The sequence below is a fragment of the Equus caballus genome, chromosome 25 (genome assembly GCF_041296265.1).
Source record: "Equus caballus isolate H_3958 breed thoroughbred chromosome 25, TB-T2T, whole genome shotgun sequence".
Taxonomy (NCBI): Eukaryota; Metazoa; Chordata; class Mammalia; order Perissodactyla; family Equidae; genus Equus; species Equus caballus.
This window is the reverse complement of record NC_091708.1, coordinates 21,158,304-21,183,543: the sequence shown is the minus strand read 5'-3', so window position 1 is coordinate 21,183,543 and position 25,240 is coordinate 21,158,304. Positions and strand designations below refer to the sequence as shown.

The 25,240-nt window shown below is 42.1% G+C and overlaps 1 long non-coding RNA gene across 2 annotated transcripts; it reads left to right on the top strand.

The window, feature by feature from the left end:
* Window positions 1-1,976: 1,976 nt before the first annotated feature.
* Window positions 1,977-25,240, top strand: LOC138920771 (uncharacterized). 2 transcript variants are annotated; one of them, XR_011432541.1, is made up of 3 exons: window positions 1,977-2,239; window positions 13,028-13,172; window positions 24,194-25,240. It is a non-coding gene; the product is annotated as an uncharacterized lncRNA (long non-coding RNA). The 2 variants fall into 2 exon arrangements; XR_011432542.1 differs by lacking the exon at window positions 24,194-25,240 and adding an exon at window positions 19,144-19,750 and having other exon boundaries at window positions 1,985-2,239.

Genomic DNA, 25,240 nt, shown 5'->3' with positions numbered 1-25,240 from the left:
GATGTCCTTCCCAATTGTTTTCTCATGGAATTACTCGGCACCTCCCTCACTGTTGAAATTCTTCCCAGGCCTTCCTTCATGTCATCCATGGAAACCCATTTCAGTTTTATCTAGGTGTTTTTTTCTCCTTCCCATCTGTTTTCCATTTACAGCCCTTTAGGCCAGATGAGTTGGTCTCTGACGAAACACATTCTTTTCAGTCTTTGAAAAATGCTCTCTGTTCTTAGTCAAATATCCGTCATTTCTGCATTTGAAGGCTTGGCTCTGAAATAAACATTTCTGAGTGTGTGCCTAGTCATTCATTTTTTTCATGTCATATTTTTGTTCTCAACATTTGTGCCCCTAAGTCTTTTATTTTATGTCTCAGATTTCACAGCCTCTCGAGATGCTTCCATTCTCTATTTTGATGGTTTTTCATTTCCCTGTAACTTGGCAGTTGATAGGTTTGACTAGCCCCAGCAGGCTCTGCCATACACTAGATTCATACTCCATGAAGATAACACCCCTTCCCGCGTAACTTGATTGGGTCCGTTCACAGACATTACCATCTCCCTCACAATTGATTGGGTCCATTCACAGACATTACCATCTCCCTCACAATTGATTGGGTCCATTCACAGACATTACCATCTCCCTCACAATTGATTGGGTCCATTCACAGACGTTACCATCTCCCTCACAACTGATTAGGTCCATTCACAGACTTTACCACATCCCTCAAAGGGGGGCCCCAAATCCCAGCACATGACTTTTCCTCCAGAGCTTTACCATTTCACGTGTCTTTCTCCTCTGTGGGAAAGGAATATGAAAGGTCATGTAGTATAGTAGAAAGGAGACTTGCTCTGCAACTTATTTCTGGGTGGCTAAAGAGGACAAATAACTAAGTGAACTCTCCAAGCCTCAGCTTCTTTATCCTTCAAGTGGGGATATAATCCTGACCTTACACAGTTATTATGATGATTTAATAAGATACTATAAATGAAACCACTTTGTATGCTAAAAGTAACACAAACCTAGGTTTTAAGAATAGTCACTGGATTATTTAGTTTTCCTCCAGGCTGCAAAGCACGTGCAGCACGCATGAGAAGTTGCTCAACTTTTGCCCCAAGCCCATATTAACTCATTTATTGAGGGCCTCCCACAAGCCAGATCCTCTGTAAGGAGAAACAAAGGCGTGGGTGCAAAACTTGGTGGAGTTCTTGGCCAGGAAGAAAGTGAATTGGGCAGCGTGTCCTTTCCCGGAGGATTGAAGTGGGCATCGTGGGACCCTGTGCCCTGCCCACAAACATCTGTACCATGCCTTCTTCTTTGGACTTTAACACCACGGTGCACAAGTGTTTCTGACATCCCAGAGGTCATCTCAGCAGTGTGCGAGAATTTCCTTGTTTTCTAGAAGCCGGGGCAGTTTGAACCTCCAGCTTGTTCAGGATCCACCTTAAGTTCATCTGGGCACTTGCCACAGTGCACGTTCTCCACCCTGACCACGGAGGGATGGCGTGGTTCTCTAGTTAGTTGGTAGAACAGTCGTAATCACAGCTAACCATGATAATAGCAACAAGAATTCTCACGTATTGAATACCTACCACGTGTCACAGAAGCTGCTAGGCTGTTTATATACATCAGTGTTTTCCAATCATTTTTAGAAATTATTGCTCCCCTAAGGGGCCTTTTTAGATGTGTTTTTCTTAATATCCCTGCCATGAAATTTTAATACCACAGATATATTGTGTGTTTGTTTAGGTACTATATGTATGTAGGTACCATCTGTACTTTATATATAAAAAGAGTGAGATTTTTTTCACCCTCTCCCCCAAGAGCCAATTTTCACTCCCTTGGGGGCGATATTACCCCCATTGAGAATGAATGATATATACATGTTTTTTTTCTTGCCTCAGTCACTCATCAAGTAATTTTTAAACTGTTTGCTCAATCCCTGAACTTTTTACACAACTATTGACCCCAGCGAAAGAAACCTTGATTCAGCAGTAACAGCACACACTCATTTTGAGGGAAGACTGCATTTTCTACATAGAGTCCAGCCCCCAGGTCAAGCCTGGACAGACTGCAGCTTGATGAAGTCCTGTGGTCTCTCTCAATGCACACTAGTTTCTTTGTGACCTCCTCCCTCAGGACCTTGAATGGGATGCTGGACATTCCTCATGAGAAACCTGAGGAGGATACTAAAGAGACAGCCACAGTTTTCCTATGGCCTGCTGCCAAGGAGGGCCCAGCTGTTGGGGTAAGATTTTGTAGAATTTTTTTGTATATATATACATATACTGCAATCTCTGAAGTTTCAAATGTTGTCTTAGTTTTCTGTAGTGTTAGAGGGCTAGAAAATGTGGAAATGAGGGAAGGTAGAGGCAGAAGGGTGGGTGAGAGAGAGAAGAGAGGAGGAAGGTGGAGGGATGGAGGTGGGAAGAGAGAAAGAAAATGGGAGGGAGAGAATGTGTAATGGAAAGAGCAAGGGCCTTGGAATTAGACAACTGGCTTGGTTACTTTGTGACCTTCGGAAATTACTTAAACACTCTAGGTTACTAATAACACTTGTTTGTCAAGGTCTCAGTTTGTATGTGCAATATCTGGCATATTTAAGGTGCTCAATTGTGTAAGTATTATCACATACACATATTGGTAATGAAAGGAATTAGAATCAAATAAATTTGCCAGTCAAGTTCTCTTATCTTAGAAAAGGCTTATGCCTTTGTGATCTATAGGCTCAGTCACAAGGCATTCTGGGACCTCAGGAGCAAAGGCTGATGGAGAGGACCCTGTGGAGTCTCTAAGGGGCCCAATAAATAGCATTCCTTTTCCCCAATTTTTGAACCAACTGAGAAATAAGACAAAGGAGTCAGCAGATGGAGACCAATGTCTGGCCCTCATTACTGATCAATGCTAATTTACAGAACATAGCTTCTATCTTTGGGCAAGTGGAGTTCTTGACATCGAGCTCCAGAATTTGACCAGCTTACTCATCAGCCTCAGGCAACACCACAACATGGTAGACTTTCCCATGTGGTGAAAGATGCCCCATGTGGATAACTCCTAAGAAAAGGAACAAAGACAGGAGGTAGGCTGTGCATGACTTCTTCCTCCTTCCAAACTCACCAGCCAAGTCAGTTCACCTCCCAAGGGGAGGGATGTGTAAGAGAGCAGACGAGGCCAAGTGTGTTATGCTAACGGATGCTCCTCCACCTGGACAAGATAAATGGAGAGGGGGTTGCTTGTGAGCTTCCCACCCTCCCACCTGCTCAAAGTCAGTAACGGGAGACGAGCGGAACTCGGAGAATTTAATGAGACTGTAGCACTGGCCCTGGAGTGAGAGAAAGGGCCACTGCTGTGTGCTTTGAAATGTTTAACAATTAGCTCTCTGGAAAACAAAATATATCAATTTATAAATTTTACTGACACAAAGAGTGTGTTGCACACAATTTACAGATAATAATAAAATATACAATTCTCTTTATTTTCAATTCCGTATAGCCAATTGATTCTCACTGAATGCTTTCACTGATTTTTGCTGAATTCTTGTATCCACAGTCAACCTATGGTTGCAATTCAACCATGACTTGACAAGTGGGATAATCTCCACTGTCCGGATAACAATAGATGTAAATAACTCATGAGCACAGACAATAGTAAAATGTAGTAAGATTATTAAGAAGTGATGAGTTTTGAGTATAGATGACCTTTGTTTTTAATGTAAATTAATTGTAAGTTTATATAAATTTTAATAATGGCTGTGTTTAAACTTGTAACAAGCCTGAAAAATTACTAATCAGCACACCACTGAGGGCCATCCCACAGTCCTAATTATGTTTTTTACAGGTGTGGCAAATTACAGTTCAGTCCCCATCTAAGGCGATATTTGGGTGCCACACCGGGAGTGAGGGGTGGCCTGGCTGCAGGGATCTCCAGGCAGGAAGAGTGGCATCCACCAGGGGGCAGTGTGGTTCCGGGCGGTCCCTTATGTAGGGAGCCAGGGGAGCCTGTGGTTACTAGAAGGGTAAGATGAGGGCCACATGTTGGGGCAGAAGGCTGACACTCAGGGCTTCTCTCTGGGTGTTGACCAGGGGAGCAGGCAGGAAACCAAAACAGAGTCTGTCGGAGGTGCTGTTGGAGAAGGGGTCAGGGGAGAAGCGCCCAGCTCCTTGCACCCATCTGGCTACTGGACACGGCAACCAGGCCCATTCCAGACCCCACTCTCTGGTAGGGCGAAGAGTCACTCTGGACAGAGGGTGAACTTGGGCTCAGGAGTTTGAGTGGGGCAGAACTCAATCACCCGAATTGGGCTCGGGGCCTGTAGTTGAGAGGGCCAGGGAAGGGAGACCAGCACTGCAGCAAAGCAGAATTTTCTAGTCAGTGAAACACTATGGAGCCCTGGAGAACACAAGCAGGATCACAAAAATCCAGTTTCCATACTGCTCTCTTTCCGGCACACAGGAGCGGTGGCTGAGTTTTTCAGCAGGAACAAGTTACTTGGCACAACACCCCCATCAACAGAGGCTCCGAGAATATAAGTACTTTCTCGTTAATTTCTCCTAATTCCGTTTTGTATGCTTACTGTCACTTTCTGGAAGGCCCACTTCAGGCTTCAATGCCTCTTTTAGGAGTTTGAAAGTGTAATGTCTTGGTGACTTTTTCCCTATCTGAGGTAAATCTAGCCACCTTAACAGAGCAAAAGCAAAACTGGGACCAGGGAAAAATCACATTTTCTTACTGATTTAGGCAAAAGTACCCCTCAAATTTTGTAAACTATGCAAATCATTTATATAAAATAACGGTGTGTTTGTTTCTCTACACTCACCTATTCGGAGATTGAGTCTACTCTCTTGTTTTATTGATGAAGCTCTAGCTTTTGATTGAAACTTGAAAGCTCAGGATTTCAAAAGAGTTGTGCTCATCCCTTTGCTTGCTTCAGGCTTGAATTGTTTCCAGGCCAGAGGATAAAAGTCCATTCATAACTGATGTATGGGCCTTAGGTGAATAGAAGGTCAAGAAGTTTAGTTTGAGACAATGTGTGACTTCATCTTACATTGTTATTTTTAACAGTTTATGAACAAACTCCGTGTATATTAGCAATAATGGGAAAACAGCAAATTTTGGATCATTAATGTCTAGCGTAAGTTAGTTCAAGTTGCTAAATATTTATTACAAAAAATATATCTATGTTTAAAAACTGTCATTTCATAAAAAAGAGTAAAAAAGATATCTAAAATAAATTAATAAATAAGATCACAGTAGGCATATTGTTTTATAACTTAAAAACTTTTTTCAGTGCATAATTTTAAACACGTGCATAGAGAGTAGTGTGTAATGAACCCTTAAACTTCCTTAATCTTGTTTCATCTATAGCCATACTCACAACCCCATCAGCATAGCATTTCATCTCTAAATATAGAACTTAAAAAAAATAATTGTATACTATTATCACATTTAAAAAATAATTATAAAAAATTCCATAGTATCATTCAATAACTAGTTATTGTTCACATTTCCTCAGTTTTCATGTGTGTGTGCGCACCCACATGTGTGCACGCTTGGACTTACAAAGGCAATACAATACATTCCATTTGTTTAATACATCTCTTAAGTCTCTTCCTATTTTTTTTACAATAGATTTATTAAAGATAATTTTTTTACTTAATATATCACAAATATTTCCCCATTATTCTTAAAGGTGTCCTGATATTCCATAGCTTATTTCCATCATTCTCTATGGTTGAATAATTGATTGTTTCCAGTATTTTCCCAATATTCCATCTATTGCACTAACACCCAAATACATTAGTCTTTTGACACTTGCTTTATTGTTTCTTTAAGAAAAATTGATAGATACAGAGTTGCTGGTTGAAGGAATTCATTTCTCTCTCTCCCAGTGCTTTTTCCAATGGTTTGCTTTACTCCTAAAGTAAAGATACGAACTTGCTTTTGAATTTGATTTAAATTTAAACTCTCCAAAAATTGAGGATTCCTACAATAAATATTGAAACCATTTTTTACTATACCAGTAGGGCTCAGGATCCGGTAAACAGTGTCTCCCATTACAGAAAGGTCAGGGAAAAATTTATGGCAAGATGACTATACAGGTGTTCACAGTCAAAGAGCAGGTTAAACTGGAAGGTGTCCTGTGTCCTCAATGACCCACTTCTCTGGCTTGATGAGTCACTTTAGTTTGAACTGGAATGTCACCCTCGTTTATGTGAGTGATAGAAAACCCTGAGCATGTAAATAGAATGCTTTGGACAATGTATTCTTTCCTTCTTTGTTAGCTGTGCTCAAACTGTAAGGTTATAGGAAAATGTCGTCCCTGGGAGGAAATGTGAGGAGTTGTTCTTCCACAGGGTAGGATTTCATGACTTCCTTTGAAAGCACTCAGGAATTCAGTGTGGGATTGGATGAAGGGAAGGTGGTGGCAGTAAAGAAAAAACAAGATCAGCCATGAGCTGATAATTTCTGAAGCTAGGTGATGGCTACATGGTAATTCATTCTGCCATTCTCCCTAATTTGGGATACGTGTGAACATTCGTGTTCATAATAAAAATTTAGAAAGTCGCTCAGAGCAATATAGCCAATCCATGACTGTTTGCCCCTGGGTGGTTCTTTGGGGTTCCAAATATGGCCCCTGAAGCAAGCATGAATGAACGAGATTTCATGATACATTATTGTAATGGGGTGTTTTGAAAGTAATAACAAGTCCATGGAGAGATTTCAAATGATATTCCACGCAAGCATGTGCCGCCATTCACTTTTATTTCATGCAATGAATGAATCACATAGGAATATTTTACAACGGAAATCGTAGCCCCTTGTCAATGATGCTGGAGGATTCTGCCTTCTATCCTTTGTCAAAGAGACCACTCTTACATTGCAGCCTTAAACAAAAACTTCACAGTCAGGAAATTCTACTTTTGTGTAGAAAACACCTATGGTGTACCAAATTGGGATTCATGAGATAACACTGACCTTTTTTTTTAACTTCTTTAGAAAGTCAAGGCTGCCCGAGCATCTCATACATAGTAGGCCATCACCTAGAGTGGCTCTAGAAAATCAGGTGTCTGACATTTTAATTTTAGAATTAATTGCATGTCCTGGTGGAATAAATTTTTGGTATAAAGAATGCTTACATTAGTTATTCAGATATTTGGCCTATTAGATTCCTCCTCATAGTCGGCTAAGGACTAGACATTGAAAATGCAAATTAAGGGGCCAGCCCAGTGGCGCAGGAGTTAAATGCGGGCGTTCGGCTTCAGCGGCCCAGGGTTCGCTGGTTCGGATCCCAGGTGCAGATATGGCACTGCTTGGCAAACTATGCTGTGGCAGGCGTCCCACATATAAAGTAAAGGGAGATTGGCATGGATGTTAGCTCAGGGCCAGTCTTCCTCAGCAAAAAGAGGAGGATTGGCAGCAGTTAGCTCAGAGCTAATCTTCCTCAAAAAAAAAAAAAAAAAAAGAAAAGAAAAGAAAATGCAAATTCAAATCCTTAACTGGCCTCAGTGGTGATTCTCTGACATATAGAGAAGAGAAGAAGTTTCGATTTACGAGTCAGAAACCACTAGCAAGCAGGTGGCTGATTTTTTGTGTCTCCATACCCTGACAATGAAACTGGAAAGCTATAATCCTGAGTGAGCATAAATTAGATCTTGATTATAAAAGACCTCATTTCATAAAATAATAAAGATTTTATCCCTTCAAAGCATTCCTCATTTTACACGTAAGGAAACAAAGCATGGACGAGGATTATAAACTCAAGGTTAGGTTGAAATCATAGTTTGTTCCCATTTGATTACATAAAGTGGCAAAACCTCAAATTCATCCTGGTGTCTTCTTTCATCAGATAAGAGAACATTTTATATTCTCTGTGAAAAAGTGCTTTATATTCTGTCTGCCATCAACAGCTGCTTGTTTCTCACTAATACCAAAGTACACAGTATCGTTTCCATTTAGAGTTTGTCTAGAACCGAGTTACAGTACGATGATGAACAGAAGCGGTCTTGTATCAGTGAGAGCCTGTCTACACATCTCTTCCCAACTCCGCATTTTGTCACATCACGTGACTGGCTTGAAATCAGACATGGTGGGAGTATTGGCACCCCAGAAATTGGCAAACATTTCAACCAGGACTTCTTTTAAATTTGGAGAGCCAGTTTGCCAGCACACCAATTGTTACACTATAGATACTTCATAGTCGAGGCTTTGATATTTACAGTTTCAACCTATTTCTGAGTGACCATGAGGGCTCCTTCCCTTCTCCTAAGGCCCTGATCAAGGCCGCAGTCCTTAGCACGGTTCTGCATGGTCTGGCCCTTGCCCACTTCTTAACCTTCATCTTATGCCATCCTTGTACTTGCTCACTCTTCTGCAGACCCACAGACCTGCTTTCATTCCTTTGAAAACCTCTTGCTCCTTTCTATCACTTGGACTTTTTACAGTTTTCTTTGTGCCCCAACCCACCTGCTCCTAGTTAACACTTCTGTGTCGTTCAGTTCATAGCCTGAATTTCCACTTCCTCAGGGAAACATTCCATGACTCCAAGTCCGGGTCAGGTACTGGGGTTAAAAGCTTTCCTCACACTCTAAACCTCAGCTTTGTAAACTGTTCACAGTTTGTAACTCTATGCCTGTCCATGATTGTTTGGTTCAGGGCCACCTCCTTTGCTGGTCAGTGACTCTCATGGGAGGTGAACTGTGTCTATTTTTTCTCCATGTGCCTTCTCTCCTAACTGGTAGGCATAGGCCTTTTTTTTCTTTTTGGTGAGGAAGATTGGCCCTGAGCTAACATCTGTTGCCAATCTTCCTCTTTTTGCTTGAGGAAAATTGTCTCTGAGCTAACATCTGTGCCAATCTTTCTCTATTTTGTGTATGTGGGATGCCCCCGCCCCCCAACACACACCATGGTTTGATGAGTGGTATGTAGGTCCACACTCGGTTATCCAAACCCGTGAACCTTGGGCCACCGAAGTGGAGCACGGGAACTTAACCACTACACCACCAGGCCGGCATAGGGCCTTTTAAAAATATGTATTTAGAAAATAGTCCAAAGATTCATAAAAATGTAGAGAATAGTATAATAAACACCTGTGTACTTATCAATGAGCTTTGACAAATCTCAACATTTTGCCAGAGTTGTTTCACATTTTTTTAAAGAACAAAAACATTGGCATTCTAATTAAAACTTATGAATTCCTCTCAGTCTCATAGCCCTCCTCTCCTCTCTGGAGAAAACCCTTATCCTGAAGGTGCTGTGTATCCCTCCTCCATAAGAACAAGCCATAATTTGCTTGGGAAGGCCCATCTACATGCATATTTAGAAAAGATATTACTCATCTTTGCCAGCATATATGGGGTCTGGAAGTGAGTAAAAGACCCTTACTAATGAGAATTGATGAATGACATGCTCCTTAGAAAGAGAATTGATGCCCTATTTGGTTCAGGATTTCCCAATATGCAGTGTAAGTCATTCATTTTATACTCTGTTTTAAAAATCTTTTATAATTTGTTTAAAGTTGTCTAAGTTCTGATATTAGCTTGATTTTTAGGCATTTTAAGCTCTGTTAACATAAGATGACAAAGAGGGAGTGTCATGTAGTGGTGAAGAGCGTGGACAACTGGGGTGAAGTCTTTCATCAGTTAACTGTATGATCTAGTGCATCACGGGATCACTGGGAACTTGTTAGAAATGCACATTCCTGGCTGCTGCCCCAGACCCACTGAATCAGAAACTCAAGGGTAGGGCCCAGCAATCTGTTTTAACAGGCCCTCCAGATAATTCTGGTGCATTCTAAAGTTTGAGAGCATCTGTTCCAGGGCAAGGAATTTAAGCCCTCTAAGCCTGTTTACTTATCTGCAAAATAGAAATAATAATAATAATATTTATGACATAGGATCTTTGTGAGGATTAAATATTAGTTAACATTTATTGAGCACCTCTCCCAGTGCCAGACACTTAGCACTCCCCATATTTTATCTTAATTAATCCTTTAATTAACTTCATCACAAATAAACAGAGATTAGAAAAGTACCTGGCACGTAGTGAGCACTCAATAATTGTTAGCGTTATATTATTATTATCATCACCTTTTTGAGTTGTAAAGGTGAAATGAGATGACATAAGGGCTTAACGCAATAGCTAATACATAGCATATGCTTGACAAGTATTAACTATTTGCATATAAAGGTATTTGTCTAATGGATAAACGTTATTTGCGTGGGTCTTTATGGGAAGTGGGATCTAGTCTAAAAAGATAACTGATAGGGAATTCCCAATGGAAAAAAAGGCTATTATAGAAAAAATTTTGCAGATCACATTTCAACATTTCTTTCTCTGATTTGTCATAAGTCAAGAAGCCAAAGGGAGCTCTTTGAACGAATTGGGAGGGCCAAGAAGGTAATTAACTACTCTCTAATTAAGCTGGTAATAGCTGCCCTCTATTGGAGAGATCAAAAGACAGAGAAACACTGCCTGCGAGGACTTTGAAGACAGGCTGCTCTCAGGGACGACAGCCTTGAAGCTTTGGCCTCATGAAGTAGCTCCGAGAGCTGTCTGCTGTGGTCTGAGAGAAAGAAGAGCAAGGTCCAGGTGGATGGAGAACAGCTGAAAATTCGTCAGCAAAGTGTTCACTTGTATTTGGGTATTGGGATTTGTTTTAACATCTTGCTCTGAATTGTGTCTTCTAAAATAAAAAAGTCAGTAGTGATTGCTTTGCAGTTTTATATAAAGAATTCCTGTCTATTGGAAAGGACTGTTGTGTGGGAAAGTGTGCTGGACCTTGTCTGCTGTGAACGGGAAACCACGCAGTTGAAGCCTTTCTTATTGGAACTCTCTTCCCCAGCGATGAGGACCACTGCCTCTTTGTGTGCCCAAAACACTGTTGGCTTCTTCTCTCATGGCACCTGCTAGACATGGAAGGGCTGGTTGTTTTTCTTGGCCCAGACGTACTGTCTGATAGTGCGAGCTACATTTGTCATTTTAAGTTTTCTTCAATAGACACTTTCAAAAAGTAAAAAGGAACAGGGGGAATTAATTTTAATAGTATGTTTTATTTTATCGATACCAATATATCCTGAATATTATCACTTTGATATATAATTTATACGTCAATATATAAATGAGCCAGCCCTGGTGGTCTAGTGGTTAAGATTTGGGGCGAGAGCCGTGACCTGGGTTCATTTCCCAGTTGGGGAACCACACCACCCATCTGTCAGTTGTCAGACTGTGGCGGCTGCATGTTGCTATGATGCTGAAAGCTATGCCACCAGTGTTTCAGATACCAGCAGGATCGCCCATGGTGGACAGGTTTCAGCAGAGCTTCCGGACTAAGACAGACTAGGAAGAAGGTCCTGGCCACTCGTTTCTGAAAACATTGGCCATGAAAACCCTGAGAATAGCAGCAGATTATGGTCTGATACAATGTTGGGAGATGAGAGGATGGCGCAAAACGACCAGGCAGGGTTCTGCTGTGCTGTCCACAGAGTTGCTAGGAGTTGGAATTGACTTGATGGCACTAACAACAACACTTAATGAGATATTTTACAGTTTTTTGGGAGTACTAATTCTTTGAAATCCGGTGTGAATTTTACACTTACGGCACATCACAGTTTGGATTAGCCACACTTTGAGCACTCACTAACCACAGGTGGCTAGGGGCTCTTGTCTTGGACAGTGCAAGGCTAGAGGATGAGCAACTCGAAGGCAGCATCTAATCTATCTCTGTACCCACAGTGCTTTGTGCGATGCCCCAGAGCAATGAAGCGTAAATGCTGTTCCGTGAGTAAATGTGGCGTGCAGAATTCTAGGGGATCACCACCAATGATCCTTGCCATTGTATAATCCCTTTCTCTTTGAGTGTGGGTGGGAAACATGAGTATGATGACATATTAGTCTCTCGAGGATGAGACATTATATGGCTAAAGAGAGATTATCTTGGGTGGGCCTGCTCTAATTAGGCGAGTCCTTTAAGGGCAGTGAGTTTTCTCTGAATGGTAGCAAAGGAAGAAATCAGAGAAAAACATTCCTGCTGGCCTGGAAGACAGCCTACAGCTATGTGGTGAGCTGCCCATGGAAAGGAGCAGCCTCTGGAAGCTGAGACTGGTCTCCAACCAACAAACTAGCAAGAAAACAGGGACCTCAGTCCTACAACCACAAAAAACTGAATTCTACCAACGATTAGTGAGCTTGTAAGAGGACCTGGAGCCTCAGAGGAGGACTGCTGCTGACACTTTGACTTCAGCCTTGTGAGACCCTAAGTAGACAACCTGGGCATGCAGTGCCCAGATTTCAGACCTACAGAACTGTGAGCTAATACAGGGATGTTGTTTAAGCCAGTAAATGTGTTGTAATTTATTATGCAGCAATAGAAAACTAATACAGTAAATGTCCTAATTCAGCAACCATCATCCAGCTGGCAGCACTGTCTCAAAACTTTAGGCATAGTCCCTAAGAGGAAACAGTGACCTCTGAGCATTAGATTTGAAAATCAAACCAATACCATGATGGCAACCTATTTATCCTAATTGTGCCAGAGTATCCACAATCTGGGGTGTTGAAATTATTCTCTCTTTCTCAGTGCCATTTGCATCAGAGGGAAGAGATTAGTGACAGGCAAAAAACAAAACAAAAAACCAACGATGAAAAAAACAAAACCTCTGGAAATAAGTTTGATATACTCATCTTGTAAAGGAATGCCTATTGATTAAACAGAGACAAATACGAGAAAAAATAGTAGTGACAATAGTAAGGATAGCTCACATTTGTTGGGTATGACCCCTCTGCCAGGCATATCACCCATTGCCTTATTGTATCTTTGCCACAGCCCTGGAAGGCAGATACTGCTATTATCTTCATTTTACGGATGTGGAAACTAAGCATAAAAGGTAGGAGGAGATTTAGCTGCATAACCAGGCAATAAGGGTAATTAGGAAGAAGAGGAGATATTTTTGGATGAAGCACTCTCCAGAACAGATTAGCTTGACTCTCAGATGCAGTCTTTCTCTTGTGTAACAGGAAGTTCTATTTTCTCTCTTAACAGGTTCTCTTTATGCTCCTTTCCTCTATAAGAAGATGCGTTTCCCAAGTGGTCATCAACCTCTGCATTCAGTCCTTCTACTTGCTCCTTTGGAGAAGTCACTGAATCCTGTGACTTCCAATAATATCTCTGGTCCTGGCTCTGAAAGGTACATCTTGAACCCTGTTGTTCTGAGCTCCAGCCCTTCAGGGACATTTCCATTTGGATGTCTCACTATCTTCTCAAGTTCAGCTTGTTCAAAGTGGAGTTCATTATGATGCCCTGAAAATCATCTCTCCTCTCCAATACCCGAACCCTGCCAACAATTCTGTAATCACTGGCCAGTCCACAAGACTCCAAACCCCAAAGACTGTTCAACCCTTTCTCATCTCCACTCCCTTTAGCCAGTCAACTGCTAAAAGTATCTTTCCAGAATGTGTACTCAACCATTCCTACTATATTCTCCAACCTCTTGAGCCCTTTTGTCCATTGACCTTTACTTCCTTCCTTTTCCAGCTTTGACTCCATGGTGGATCAACTCAATCACTTTCGCCAGAGCCCAAATCCCCTTGCTGCTCTCTTTTTCAGCCTTCCTATCTGACGTAACTTGAGCTCCACCATCTTCTTTCTCTTCAACTGGGAGGGTGAGCAGTACTGAAAAAACTGCACACAGGGAAGACAAAGTTAAAACAGAACCCTCTCTTCCAGTTTTCAATGAGGCCCCAAGACACAGGATGCCAAATACTATCACATTCCAGAGCAAATTATTGGCCCACCTATCCATGACTTCTACATAGGGAGGATGAAAACAAGTTTTATGGTCTGTGTGTTTCACTTACTGTGAGCTGTGAATTATTCCTGTCATTGCCTCCCTCCTTACCCCCGTAGCCATGTGGGAGCTTCGTAGGCATCTTTGATAGGTGTCTTTTGAAGCTTGGGGGACACACACAGGCATTATACTCATGCCTAGAGAAAAAGTCTTTAATGAGAGGATGGCTGAAGTAGGCTGTGTCAGCACAGCAGAGCACTGCAGTTAGGAAATAACCACATTCTGGCCTATGCCAGGCCGAAGCTGCATTTTTTCCAGATGTGAAACCCATAGCAGGAATGTGAATCTGGGTTGTTTAAAAAGGAATCCTGGCCCAGAGGGCTTCCTGCAATTGATGAGGTGTCCTCAGCCAAAAGGGGTTGGAGATTCCACTAGATGGAGAAGCAGAGGGGGATTGTGGGTGGCTGATTTGAGGAGAGACACTGCCCGAGACAAAGGAATTCCAGCGGAAGGGTCCAGCAGGGGAGTGTCTGAGGGGGCCCCAGATGCTCGGATGAGAGAATAAATGTCAGCTTTAAACATCAGCTGGAGCTGGAGGGGAGCTACCCCAGCTTATATCTGTGTGGTCAAATAAGGCCTTCCTTCCTCTTACCTTCCTGCTCTCTCTGCTCCCAATGGGAGGACCCATTGGTAGACAAGAGGTGGGAGAATAGAATGAGGGTCAAGAGAAAGTAGCATTAATGGGAAACAGAGATCAACACCCCATTCCCCACTGCCGGCTCTTTGGTCTAAAGCATGTCCAAGCTTGCAATGCAGTTTGGAGTTTTATTACAATAGTTCTGGGTGTATTAGTTTATAAACTGAGGCTGTGATTTGGGGATGAAGTGGCCAGAGGGCATTTTATTATCTGAGATGACCAGAGGACATTTTATTATCTGAGATGATCAGAGAATCAGGAGACCTTCCATATAATTCATCTGAAGGGTGGGAAGAACTGGCCCAAAGGAGAAGATTCAAATAGGCAGTTGCAGGTGAAGAATAAAATTCTTTTCTCTTTGCATCCTAGGAGTCCAGCTTGCTCAATGAATCATTCAATTAGTATCATTAGAAATAATCTAATCCACAGCTGAGTCTCAACCGTCAGGCCGTGGCAATAGAACATTTTTCTGGTGGACACACTCTCCTATTCTCTGCAAAGTTGCCTGGAACTTCTCTGCCTTCTTCGATCCTTGAACTTCACACTGCCCTGCTACCCTCAGATGATCTTGCTCAGTCTTTGTAGAGAAAGTAGCACCCATCAGATGGGAGTAAACTCCATTTCTTCTGCATCACCAAGTGGAGCTTAGAGCTATACTTACAGTATTGTTAATGAACACATACATCGTAAATATGTAAGAGTATTAATTGTTAATTAACACATACGTTGTAAGTATGTAAAGGATAATTCCACTATTTGACAACAGTATATTCTCTTAGGCAGGTGGACTATTTCCTCCACGATCGTATTTTCAATATTGGTTTGCTTATGATCTCATTTTCATATAATGTAAAAATAAACTTTTAGCTCCATTTGAAATCTGGAAACTTTTCCTGTTTATATTAAAAATCTACGAGAGGATCTAAAGTCAGGTTTTAATTTACATGTATTGCATTCTGCAAAGTATGTTCACAAGATTGCCATTTGTATGATAAGTATTTCACAATATTGGAAATAGGGCATTTAGTGCCTCTGCTATTACCCTCAGAGAGCTTTTCCAGTCTCAATTCTCTTATTCCATCTAATTACAATTTCATTTTAAAAGCAGTCGGGAGCATATGTACCCTGAGCATTTAAAAATGTTACACTTAATGTATCGAATGAATTTTAATTCCAATATAACTAACCAAAATAATTGAAAAACTGAGTTGCTAATGGAAGCAAGCTTGTCTATAAAAGTAATTTACATTATCTAAAAGAATTCTAAGTTCATTATAGAAAATTTGAAAATCACGGGAAAGTAGAAGGAATAAAATGAAAATCACCCATAATCACACCACTACTTCCTTACCCATTCTTGAGATCTTCCAGTCTTTTCTATTTTTCAAACTTTTTATAATAATGCACACACATTTTAAAATCTTGCTGTTTTCCCACTGAACATTATTTTCAGGCCATCTTTTTTCTGTGCTATTTAATACTCTCTAACAATCTAGTTTTGGTGACTCTATTTCTATTGTATTCCATTATATTGTAATCTGTCATAATTTATTATATTGTAATGCATATTGTACATAATATAATATATAATCTGGTCCTGTTATAATTTATTTAACAATTTTCAGCATCTTATTTTTAGAAATAGAAAAATCTAGTACACACTTGGCTTCTGGCAGGTATTCAATTTTGGTATTTCCACTCCACCAGCAAGAACCTTAGCTTAAACTTTTGCCAAATTGCAGACTTTATAGTCCGTAAACTGTTGTAGTCCAATTTTAAATTCAGCAAAAATAAAAAGGCTACCAAACTCTTTAGGTTTCTGAAATTATAGTCTCCGTTCATGGTCTCTCTTTTCCCCCTTCCCTTTCCTTCTGAATCCTTGTTATCTAGATTTCCCCCCTGTTGTATTCTTTTTACTCCTTCTTCTGTCTCTCTTCAACATGGAGTTCATTTTTATTGGATTTTTCCTTCTAAACGCTCATTGTATAAAAAGTCAGATATTGCATATAAGACTTGTAGGCCTGACATTTGCCTGCATGTTATACATTTACCTGCCTATCAAGGGTGAAACCATCTAGTGAGAGATTCATATGTACCAAATTCATCACACTGATGTATAAAACCAGAATGTCGGCTTTTAAATTTACCCAGTGAGCAATGGAGTTGTCATGTGGTCTCAAATGCTCTAATATGACTAACACATTCTCTTACTGAAGATAGACCTTCAAGGAAAGCCAAATCATAAGCAGAAGTTTGCTTAATAAAAATGAAATCAGAGCAAGGGGGTTGGGATTAGACATTGAGAGTGTTCGGCGGCAACAGGCTAAGGCAGCCTTACATATGCATTATTATAATTAAGGTTAGAGGTGGGGTTAGCATTAGGCTGAGGGACAGAAATTGTGACTCTGAGAAATTCATCAAGGAAAGGAGTGCCATCTTGAAGTGCCTTTTGCGAAACAGCCACCTGACCTTCTTATTACCTCTTTCTGCCTACTGTGCATGGTGCACACTTCTGTTAGAAACTTCTGCCTTCGTGACTTGCTTCTTTCTTCACTCTCCCTCCTTCCTCCTGGTCACTCATGGCTCCTGCTTTCTTGGTCCTCCTCCTATGTCTAATTGCTCTTTCTCTGTCTTCTCTCCACGCTGACTCCTAGTTCTGGCATCTCTGGAGTAACGTGTCTGTACACATTCTGCTCTGGGCCCTGGGGTAGTCATTGATGTGGCTCCTGATAGCAGCACTCCTCTTTCCAGAGGCATGGTTGGATGACACGTCCTGCCTTCCTCGTGGTTGAGTGGGGCTTTGAATTATAAGCAGAGCAACGTCTGTCACTTCTGGGCTAGAGCATTTAATTGCCAGTATGAGACCCTTCTGTCCTCCTGCTACAGAGACCACCAATGTTCCAGGTAGGCGCTTGCTCATCAGTCCAAATCCCAGAATGAGATGACGTGGAACAGAATTCCTAGTCACCCCTTGATGTAAAGAATGGATGAGAAAGAACCCTTTGATGTACTAAGTCACTGAGATTTTGGGCTTGTTTGTTCTGTAGCATAATCTGACTCTATCCTGACTGAAACAGCCTTCTTTTTCTTTTTTTCCTCAAACTCTTCACCATATCCTCTGAGGAGTTTATCTAAGATTATGGTTTTAACTTTACATTCTTATCAGATGAATTCCAAATCTACTGAACTCAACTGAATTGATCCCCGGAGCTCGGGTTCCAGTTTTCTCGTTATCTTGTGACACTTTCACTGCTCACAGGAACCTCCACCTGAGTGTTCTGAAGGGATCTCAAATTCACCATGCCCCCAGACAAACTGATCTTCTTTCCCTCAATGGCTTCTTCTCCTCTATTGTAAGTTTCAGCGAATGTTACTATCTTCCCTGATTCACTCAGCTTTGGAACCTCGGACATGTGCAAATTTCTTCTTCATGAGTGAATGGGGCCAGCTTTATCAAGGGAAGGTTCAAATGGCAGAGAGAGGAAGTTCAAAACAAGGTTCAGGAACCAAAGACACGATAGAGTTGTATCCATTCAAGTCCCTAAAAATCATCTCTCTTAAATTTTTCATAGTGTAAAAGAATGAGATTCTCATTCCTTTCCAGACTGTGTGAGTTGACCTTCTCCTCCATTGGTTTAATGAAAGCAAAAGTGGTCATCTTCTCCATCAGCCATCTAAAAAGATGAGATTATTCTTTCATTCCTTTCCTTTCCTTTATTTTTCATTAAAAAGACACTTCTAACACCATGATGACAGTGTGTGTTAAGCATACTAGCCACTGCAGGCTCCAGACACCATGGTGGACTTTGTGATCATTGCCTTCTTGTCTCCATTACGTAGTTAATGAGGAGTTGGCATTTAGCCCCTGAATGCAGCCAAGAAAGGGAAATCAAGGCTGCTGCTCTGATGGTGAGGTAATATCAAATCTGTGGTCCCTGAACCCAACGTCTCCTCCCCAGGTTCATTATTTGTGTCTGCAGTTTTATGGGAATTGCAGATCTGGAAGGCTGCCACTCCAAATGTCACCAGGCTGCTTATTTATTCATCAAACCAAGCCCATGATCTAATTGTTCCTCCAATCATCAGCGAAAGAGGACAGAGTGATGAAATCAGTCTTTGGCTATGTTGCAGGAATTAGGAATATATTTGGGATTGGCTGCCATAGTTGCGATTTAGTTTATAATCACAAGAGGAGAACAGGGAATTGAGAGTAAAGCACTCTCTGAAGAACAGAGGTTCCCTGGGAACAATCTATGCTGGTCCTTCCCTTTGCTAAGGCACTTCCTCAATATCTCTGTAGGCTGAGAAGCGAGGCCATTTCTCTGGTAAGAAGGGGCTGGTGGATATGCCATACTAAGCACTTACAGAGGCAAAGACTAATATTTTGCGGGAGCCTATGTATAAGGTCCAAGCTTCAGAACCAAGCATTTGGAGGTATGTGGGGTGGGATTGAAGGAGATTAAATCAAGATCATGCTGCTAGCGTTGCTATAGAGAAGATGGAGCCATTCTCATCCCTAATTCTTCGTGACTAATTCTGCAATTTTAAGCTTGAATGGCAATACTTCTGAGAACTAACATGAAGAAGGGACTGGAGTTGGGTCAGACTTTCTGTTCATTATGTGATTTTCACTCAATCTCTCCATTTGATTGTAGTGCCTCCCTCTATTTGCAGGTGTGTCTGCTGTTCCCAAGACCAGAACACCTCTGCACAGCATGTCCAGGGGGGCACCTCTGATGTTCCACTGGGGAAGGATTGTGGCTGCCTGACCACAAAGGGCTGGCGAGGGGACTTGGGAGATTGCTCACTCCTTACGAGACAGGAATCAGCCTAACGAGACAGGGCCATCTGCAAGGCCCCTGGCCTAACAAGATAAGGCCCCTAACCAATTGGCAAGCTGGGAGAATCAGATAGAGCCCACCAAGATCCACATTCTACAGCCTCTGGACGTTCCTGGGCTTATGCATGCTTCCTAGCACCCAGGAGTCCACTGAAGGTGACCCTAGTCTTATTAACATAGTAAAAATCACACCTGGGGTGGAGAGTTAGCACACTAATCATATGTGCATCACACATAGTAGCATGCTACGTGACAGCACAGGCACAAGCACACCCCCACCTCTACAGGCCATGATAAGGCACTCCTCCCCAACCTTTGCCTAATAAAAGACCCACAGTCCCGCTCCCTAACGAGCTGGGCACCTGCCCCTTTCCTTTCCTCACCGGCTCCCTTGTGCCTCTCTTAGGCACAAGCTAATAAACTTTTACTTTTCTGCTCCTGTTTGTTGTCTCCCTTGATTTCCATCCTGGGGGACAATAAGAACCCAATGTGCTGGTAACACATAGACTTGCAATCACTTGTTCTGCTTTCAAACCCATTCAGCATTTCTGCCTTTGGGGGCACCTGGCATCCTCAATTCCTGAGACTTCCTGGGAATTCGGAGGCATGAACGGATTTGCTTCTGGTTGACTCTTCCTCCCTTACCCCTTTTCCCTCCCCTCCTTGGGTTTTCATTTTCAAAATATTGTGCCTGTCTATAATCTGTTGTCGTCTCCTTTTCCCTTTTCTTTGCTCCTGTGGGTTCATGTTTTATTTTTTCTTTTAATTTTCACTGTCATTTTAGAGGCCAATTTTGTGTAAAATCTTTTCTGTTTACTGGAAGTCTATCCATTTATTCTTTTTTCCAGAGCACTTCTGAATGTTTCTTGACCCCAACAGGTATTCGATACAAATCGAAGCAGTTATAATGTGATAAAATGGCTTCCCTGACCCAAGGGGAGAAAAGGCAGGGATTAAAATTACCCTGCGTGAAGATTTCTGAAAACAACAGATTATGCAATATTTATCCAGATTTCTTCCTCTGCATTCATTCAAAACCCAATGAGCACTCGGCTCAGATTGAGGTGCTGGGACGTGGACAAAATGATTATGAATCTCAGAGCCTCTCCTGGTGAGCTTCTTTTGTGTTTCTTCATATGACACATGGTAGCTCAATCACTAATGGAAGTTGACCTTTTGCTATAGGCTGGAGTGACGGAGAGGAGTGACAGTCTTTTTATAGTGAGAAAACAGCTGTGCCGTCATTGCATTTGCCAGGAGAGAGAGGAAAAATTGTCAGGGGTTCCCGTTTGTCATTGGCAAGAACAGTGAGATCCTGGGGCAGCACAAATTATTCCAGAGGTGCAGGCTCCTCTGTCCATTTCCAAGAATTGGCTTAGCTTTATCCACAAAGACTCTGATGGAAGGTCTGAAATTCCTCTTTAGACTGGCCAAAGCGTGGCCTTTTACACAGAACATTTCATGATGCCAACAGATACTTTCCAGAGAGGAACTGGGAATTAAGCTGAGCTCTGGTTGCAGATGATTCTTTTTCATGCCTAGCTACCCAAACAAAGAGAGGGAGCCAGAAGCCAAATCTGCAAGTGAACACACACAATGGAATGGGTGCATGGGAATGCGCAGGGCTCCGCCTGATTCAACCGCTGCCAGAGCGTCAGGGAGCAATTGCTCTACGCCTCCCTGTCTTGTACTTTGGCAGCTCTCTCGTCACCACCCTCACTGTCCCCTTCCCCATGTCCTCAAATCCATTCGCTCTGTTGTTTGGAAGATGCCCAACTCACACAGATTGGCAGCGCTGTAATTGGTGTTTTACTTCCCTCTGCCTCTTTTCTCTCTGCGTTTGATCATTCTGATAACGACAGCTTATTTTCTCTCCCTTTACCATCGGAAAACAAAAAGAAACTCTTGAAAGAGTTGTGGAGTTCTATTTGAGTTTTCTGATGTACGGCTTTGGGAAATAAAATTCACATTTTAAAATGTTTTCCCACTTCTGTTCCCCTCATCCTCCCCCCTCCCCCAGACAGTCAACACTGATGAGAAACATTAATGCTGGGAATTGATTTTCCCCTCAGAAGGTGTTGTGACTACAGTGGCGACATCCTTGAGAGCTGACATGTCAAAATGTTGATGTTCTCATTTCAGATCATCATCATTGTCATCATAATTGGTGCCTCCATTTGCTAGACTCTGTTTATTTATACGCATTTTGTTTCAAGTGCTGTTTCTTAGGATAATATTCACAAGGGTTTGGGGCTCCTGCAATGAAAAGTGTTATATAAACTGAAATGCTTACCCCCTGGCAGAAGGTAATCTCCATTGCACACACCACGTGGCTGTAACGGCTCACATTTGCACAGTGTTTTGTAGTTCAGAAAGTATTTTTGTGCATATTGTTTCATGTCATCCCCCTGATAATGCTGTGAAGCACACATAAGGGATGGTTGGTTCCACCAATCATCCTACTTTGCCACACCACCGGGCACGTGTGCGTCTGTACCTGGCGTGCCGCTAGCTTTCACAGGTGTTACTGTGCAACTCCATAGGAGCTATGTCCCCAGTGGCTCAGTCTCAGAGAAGAGTGAGATTTACAGAGGTGCAAATAAGCACCAAACAATTAGAGGAGTTCTTTTATTTTCTCATGTCTCCTCAGCAGGAAAATGGGACAAGTAATGAATTACAGGATCTCTTTGGCAGAGTGGGGGAGAGGGGAAATCTGTGGATACTGCAACATTAATAAAATTGATTCCATCACGACTATATAAACATTTCCAGTTAAGGGCACATATAATTAGGGCAAGAGCTATAATACGAACTGAGTGTGTAGTGTGCTTTACCATAGATTAGGAAATGACTCCTCGTGAGTGGCAGTAATGCAGTTAGGCCAGTGGCAAAAAATAAAAAGCTGGTTGTTTACTGGGACATTCACAACCTGTGAACTGAGGTTTTCCGAGAGCGTTCAAGGCAGCAAACAGTCCCTCTAGAAGAGCATCCTTCTAGAAGTACTGTACTAATCGTGGGTGCGATTCGATTCCTTCCGCGGACTTGCCTAGAAGTCTAGTTCTTGAAGGAATGCCGTAAAGGCAGAACTGTTAATAAACGCAGCTGTAGATGGCCACATAAGGCTGTGGAGAAAACCCAGGCTTCTGAGAAGAGCACAGGTCTTGGACAAGCTAGAGCTAAGCTGGACCCTAGATCCTCTGTGTACCAGTTTTGCGACCTTGGGCAAACCTGGATTTTGGCGAGCCTCGGTTTCTCCACATGAAGATCCACGCGTTAGAAACGCCTCCTTTACAAAATAGTTGTGAGGATCAAGTGGGATCAAGTGTGTGCCGTGCACAGCATGTAGCCGCAGCTCCAGAAATGGTGGCCCTTCCTGTTGTGGCTTTGATGTTATTTCTCTTCTCCACGGAACCGAAACATCTTAGGGTCAGAGACTCAGTTCAACTCCTTTTTCTGTTCCCTTGACACCCCAAGTTACAACGGCTCTCAGAAAGGCTTTAATTTGGCTGCACTTAATCTTTATTTATCACAGCCTTGCTTCCAGCTCATCTGCTGATTGATAAATTGGCTGTACTGGATGAGTTTGAGAAAGGACTGTTTACAAAGCACTGTTTTGGCTGATGACACCACAGCTGACACTTGGTCCGGAATCTGCTTTGTGTGAATGATTGTAAACAGGAATCAACTTTTCATTTCTTATGCAACGAAGGAGCAAGGATTATAGCTTTCTCTGTTACACATTGTAAATCGCTTAAATGTCGCTCACCTGTGAGTTCTGGAATCATACTTAAGGAATGTGGGGGCAATGAACACACTTTCCAGAATCTGAAGCATTCCTTTTTCTTTCCGTTATACTCACCATGGGATCCCTAATGATAAGGGACCCACCTCCATGGTGTCAACTGGCCATCCTCCTTCTGCACACAAGTCATCTCACATCAATAGACTCAGAAGAAAGAGCTACAACAGACTTGAGTGTGAGCTGGTATATTGGTTAAAAACTTCTTGTTAGAAAACAGAAATCTGAACAAATCAGCACAGGCAAAATAGAAACTGATTAGTTCACGTGACTTGGAAATCCAGGGTTGCTGCTGGCATCCAACGCCAGGCTATCAACTGTGATGGAAAAGAGGTATTCTGATTACTCAGACAGAAGCCTCCGAGGGAGGACTCCATGCGGACCTGCATTTTAGGAGTAGCAAAGAAAATTGAACAATTGCACATCATATTTTATCATTTACTACAAGGATCAGGTGGTAACTGATATTACTTCTGTTTTGTTTTCTGCTTTTCTCTTCCATTCCCTCCTTTTTTGGTGGTCTGGGTATAGATCCTTAAATATGCTGTTTTCTGTTTCTACTTCACTAGTCATGGCTCCCCTTACATCACATGCCCATCTTTGAACCATCCTCTAGGACAGAGAAATGAACATGTTGATTGGTTAGCCTGGGCCACGTGACCGCTCGAGTTGGGAGAAGGGCAGCATCATTATTCACAGTTCCAGTGTAGTAGGACTACAAGAACTGGGGAGGATGCAGGGGAGACAGCAACGTATGTCTACTACACCCATCCCTGTGTTGTGCCTTTTCTGTTAAGAAATGTCATTGTTGTGACTAGGCTGATTCCTTCTGGCTCCAGTTCAGTCCCTTTCCTCTTCTGCCAGAAGAGCTGGTAGGAATCTTTTCATGATTCTCCCTCAATAAAAGGCAATAGTTAAACCTTTAAAGGTTCCTGAGAAGTTACGTTGTTTCACAGCCTTTTCAAATTTAGCAATGAGGAAAACAGTCTTCATTTCTCTTAAGTTTTCCTGGGCAGAATTTCTAAAACTTTTGTCATCTTCGTAGATCTGATAGACACTTTTGTTTCTTTCTTGCCTTTTTCCAGTTCAGGATTCCAAATGGAGCTGATGTGAAGGATACACTGTAGTGTATTGGTAAAAGAATATGAATTCCTGTGTCAACTGACTTGTCTTCAAATCCCACTTCAAGGACTGGACCAGCAATGCTTAGGGAAATGCAAGTAAAAATGCTGGGTTTTTTCCTTTAGCGTATTGGCAAAAAGTCAAATATTGGTGTAATACACACTTGTTTTTTTCCTGCCCTGCATCAGTTCCTTCTGTTCCATGGCAACAATATCACGTACATTTTGCGTCAAGTCCTATCTGAATCCACATCTACTATTGGACTGCTCAGTTATATGAGCCAATAACTTCCCATTTTAGTTTAAACCACTTTGGGTCAGTTACCTATTACTTGAAACTGAATTGCAACTCTCACAACTGGTAATTTCCCTTTCCTGGGAAGGTATGAGGAAGGTTTCAGCCAGGCACCTGGTGGCAGACCCCTTCACGCAACACCAGTTGCATCAGTAGGATCTATCGCTTTTTTCAGGAAGCCTCTTGTACTAAGTCTTTTGCAGAGACTGTGGAGGGCCCCCAAATTGAAGGCTGTCTGATGAATGGGACTCAATGTAGGGCGAGAGTAGATCTGAGCAGTGCGAGAGATGTACTGTATCAGACACATTGTGTGTGCCGCTTCACATCGCATCTTCTCAGCCAGCATTTGACTCCAGCCACTGTTGTAGCAACGAGCTTTGTGCAAATATATTCTGACAGTGCCTCACTTCATCTGCATTATGGTTTCCTGCACTGGGAATTCTCTAATGCTGTGCTGTGAGATGGCTGTGGAAACCCACTCAGGCATGCGCAACCTAAAAGGGCAGGGAGTTAAAGCCCAATGGGGCATCCCTTTCTAATGGGGGATGAGAGCTGGTGGATAAATGAGGCATATTCTCCATGGCTCCTCAGAAGGTCTTAGTGGGTCATGCCCTAGTAACACAGCAGTGACCAACTTGATAATATACTCTTGTATTGCCCTTCCCTCTTGGCCTCACTTTCCTGGATCATTTCCCAAATAAACTGCTTGCATGCAA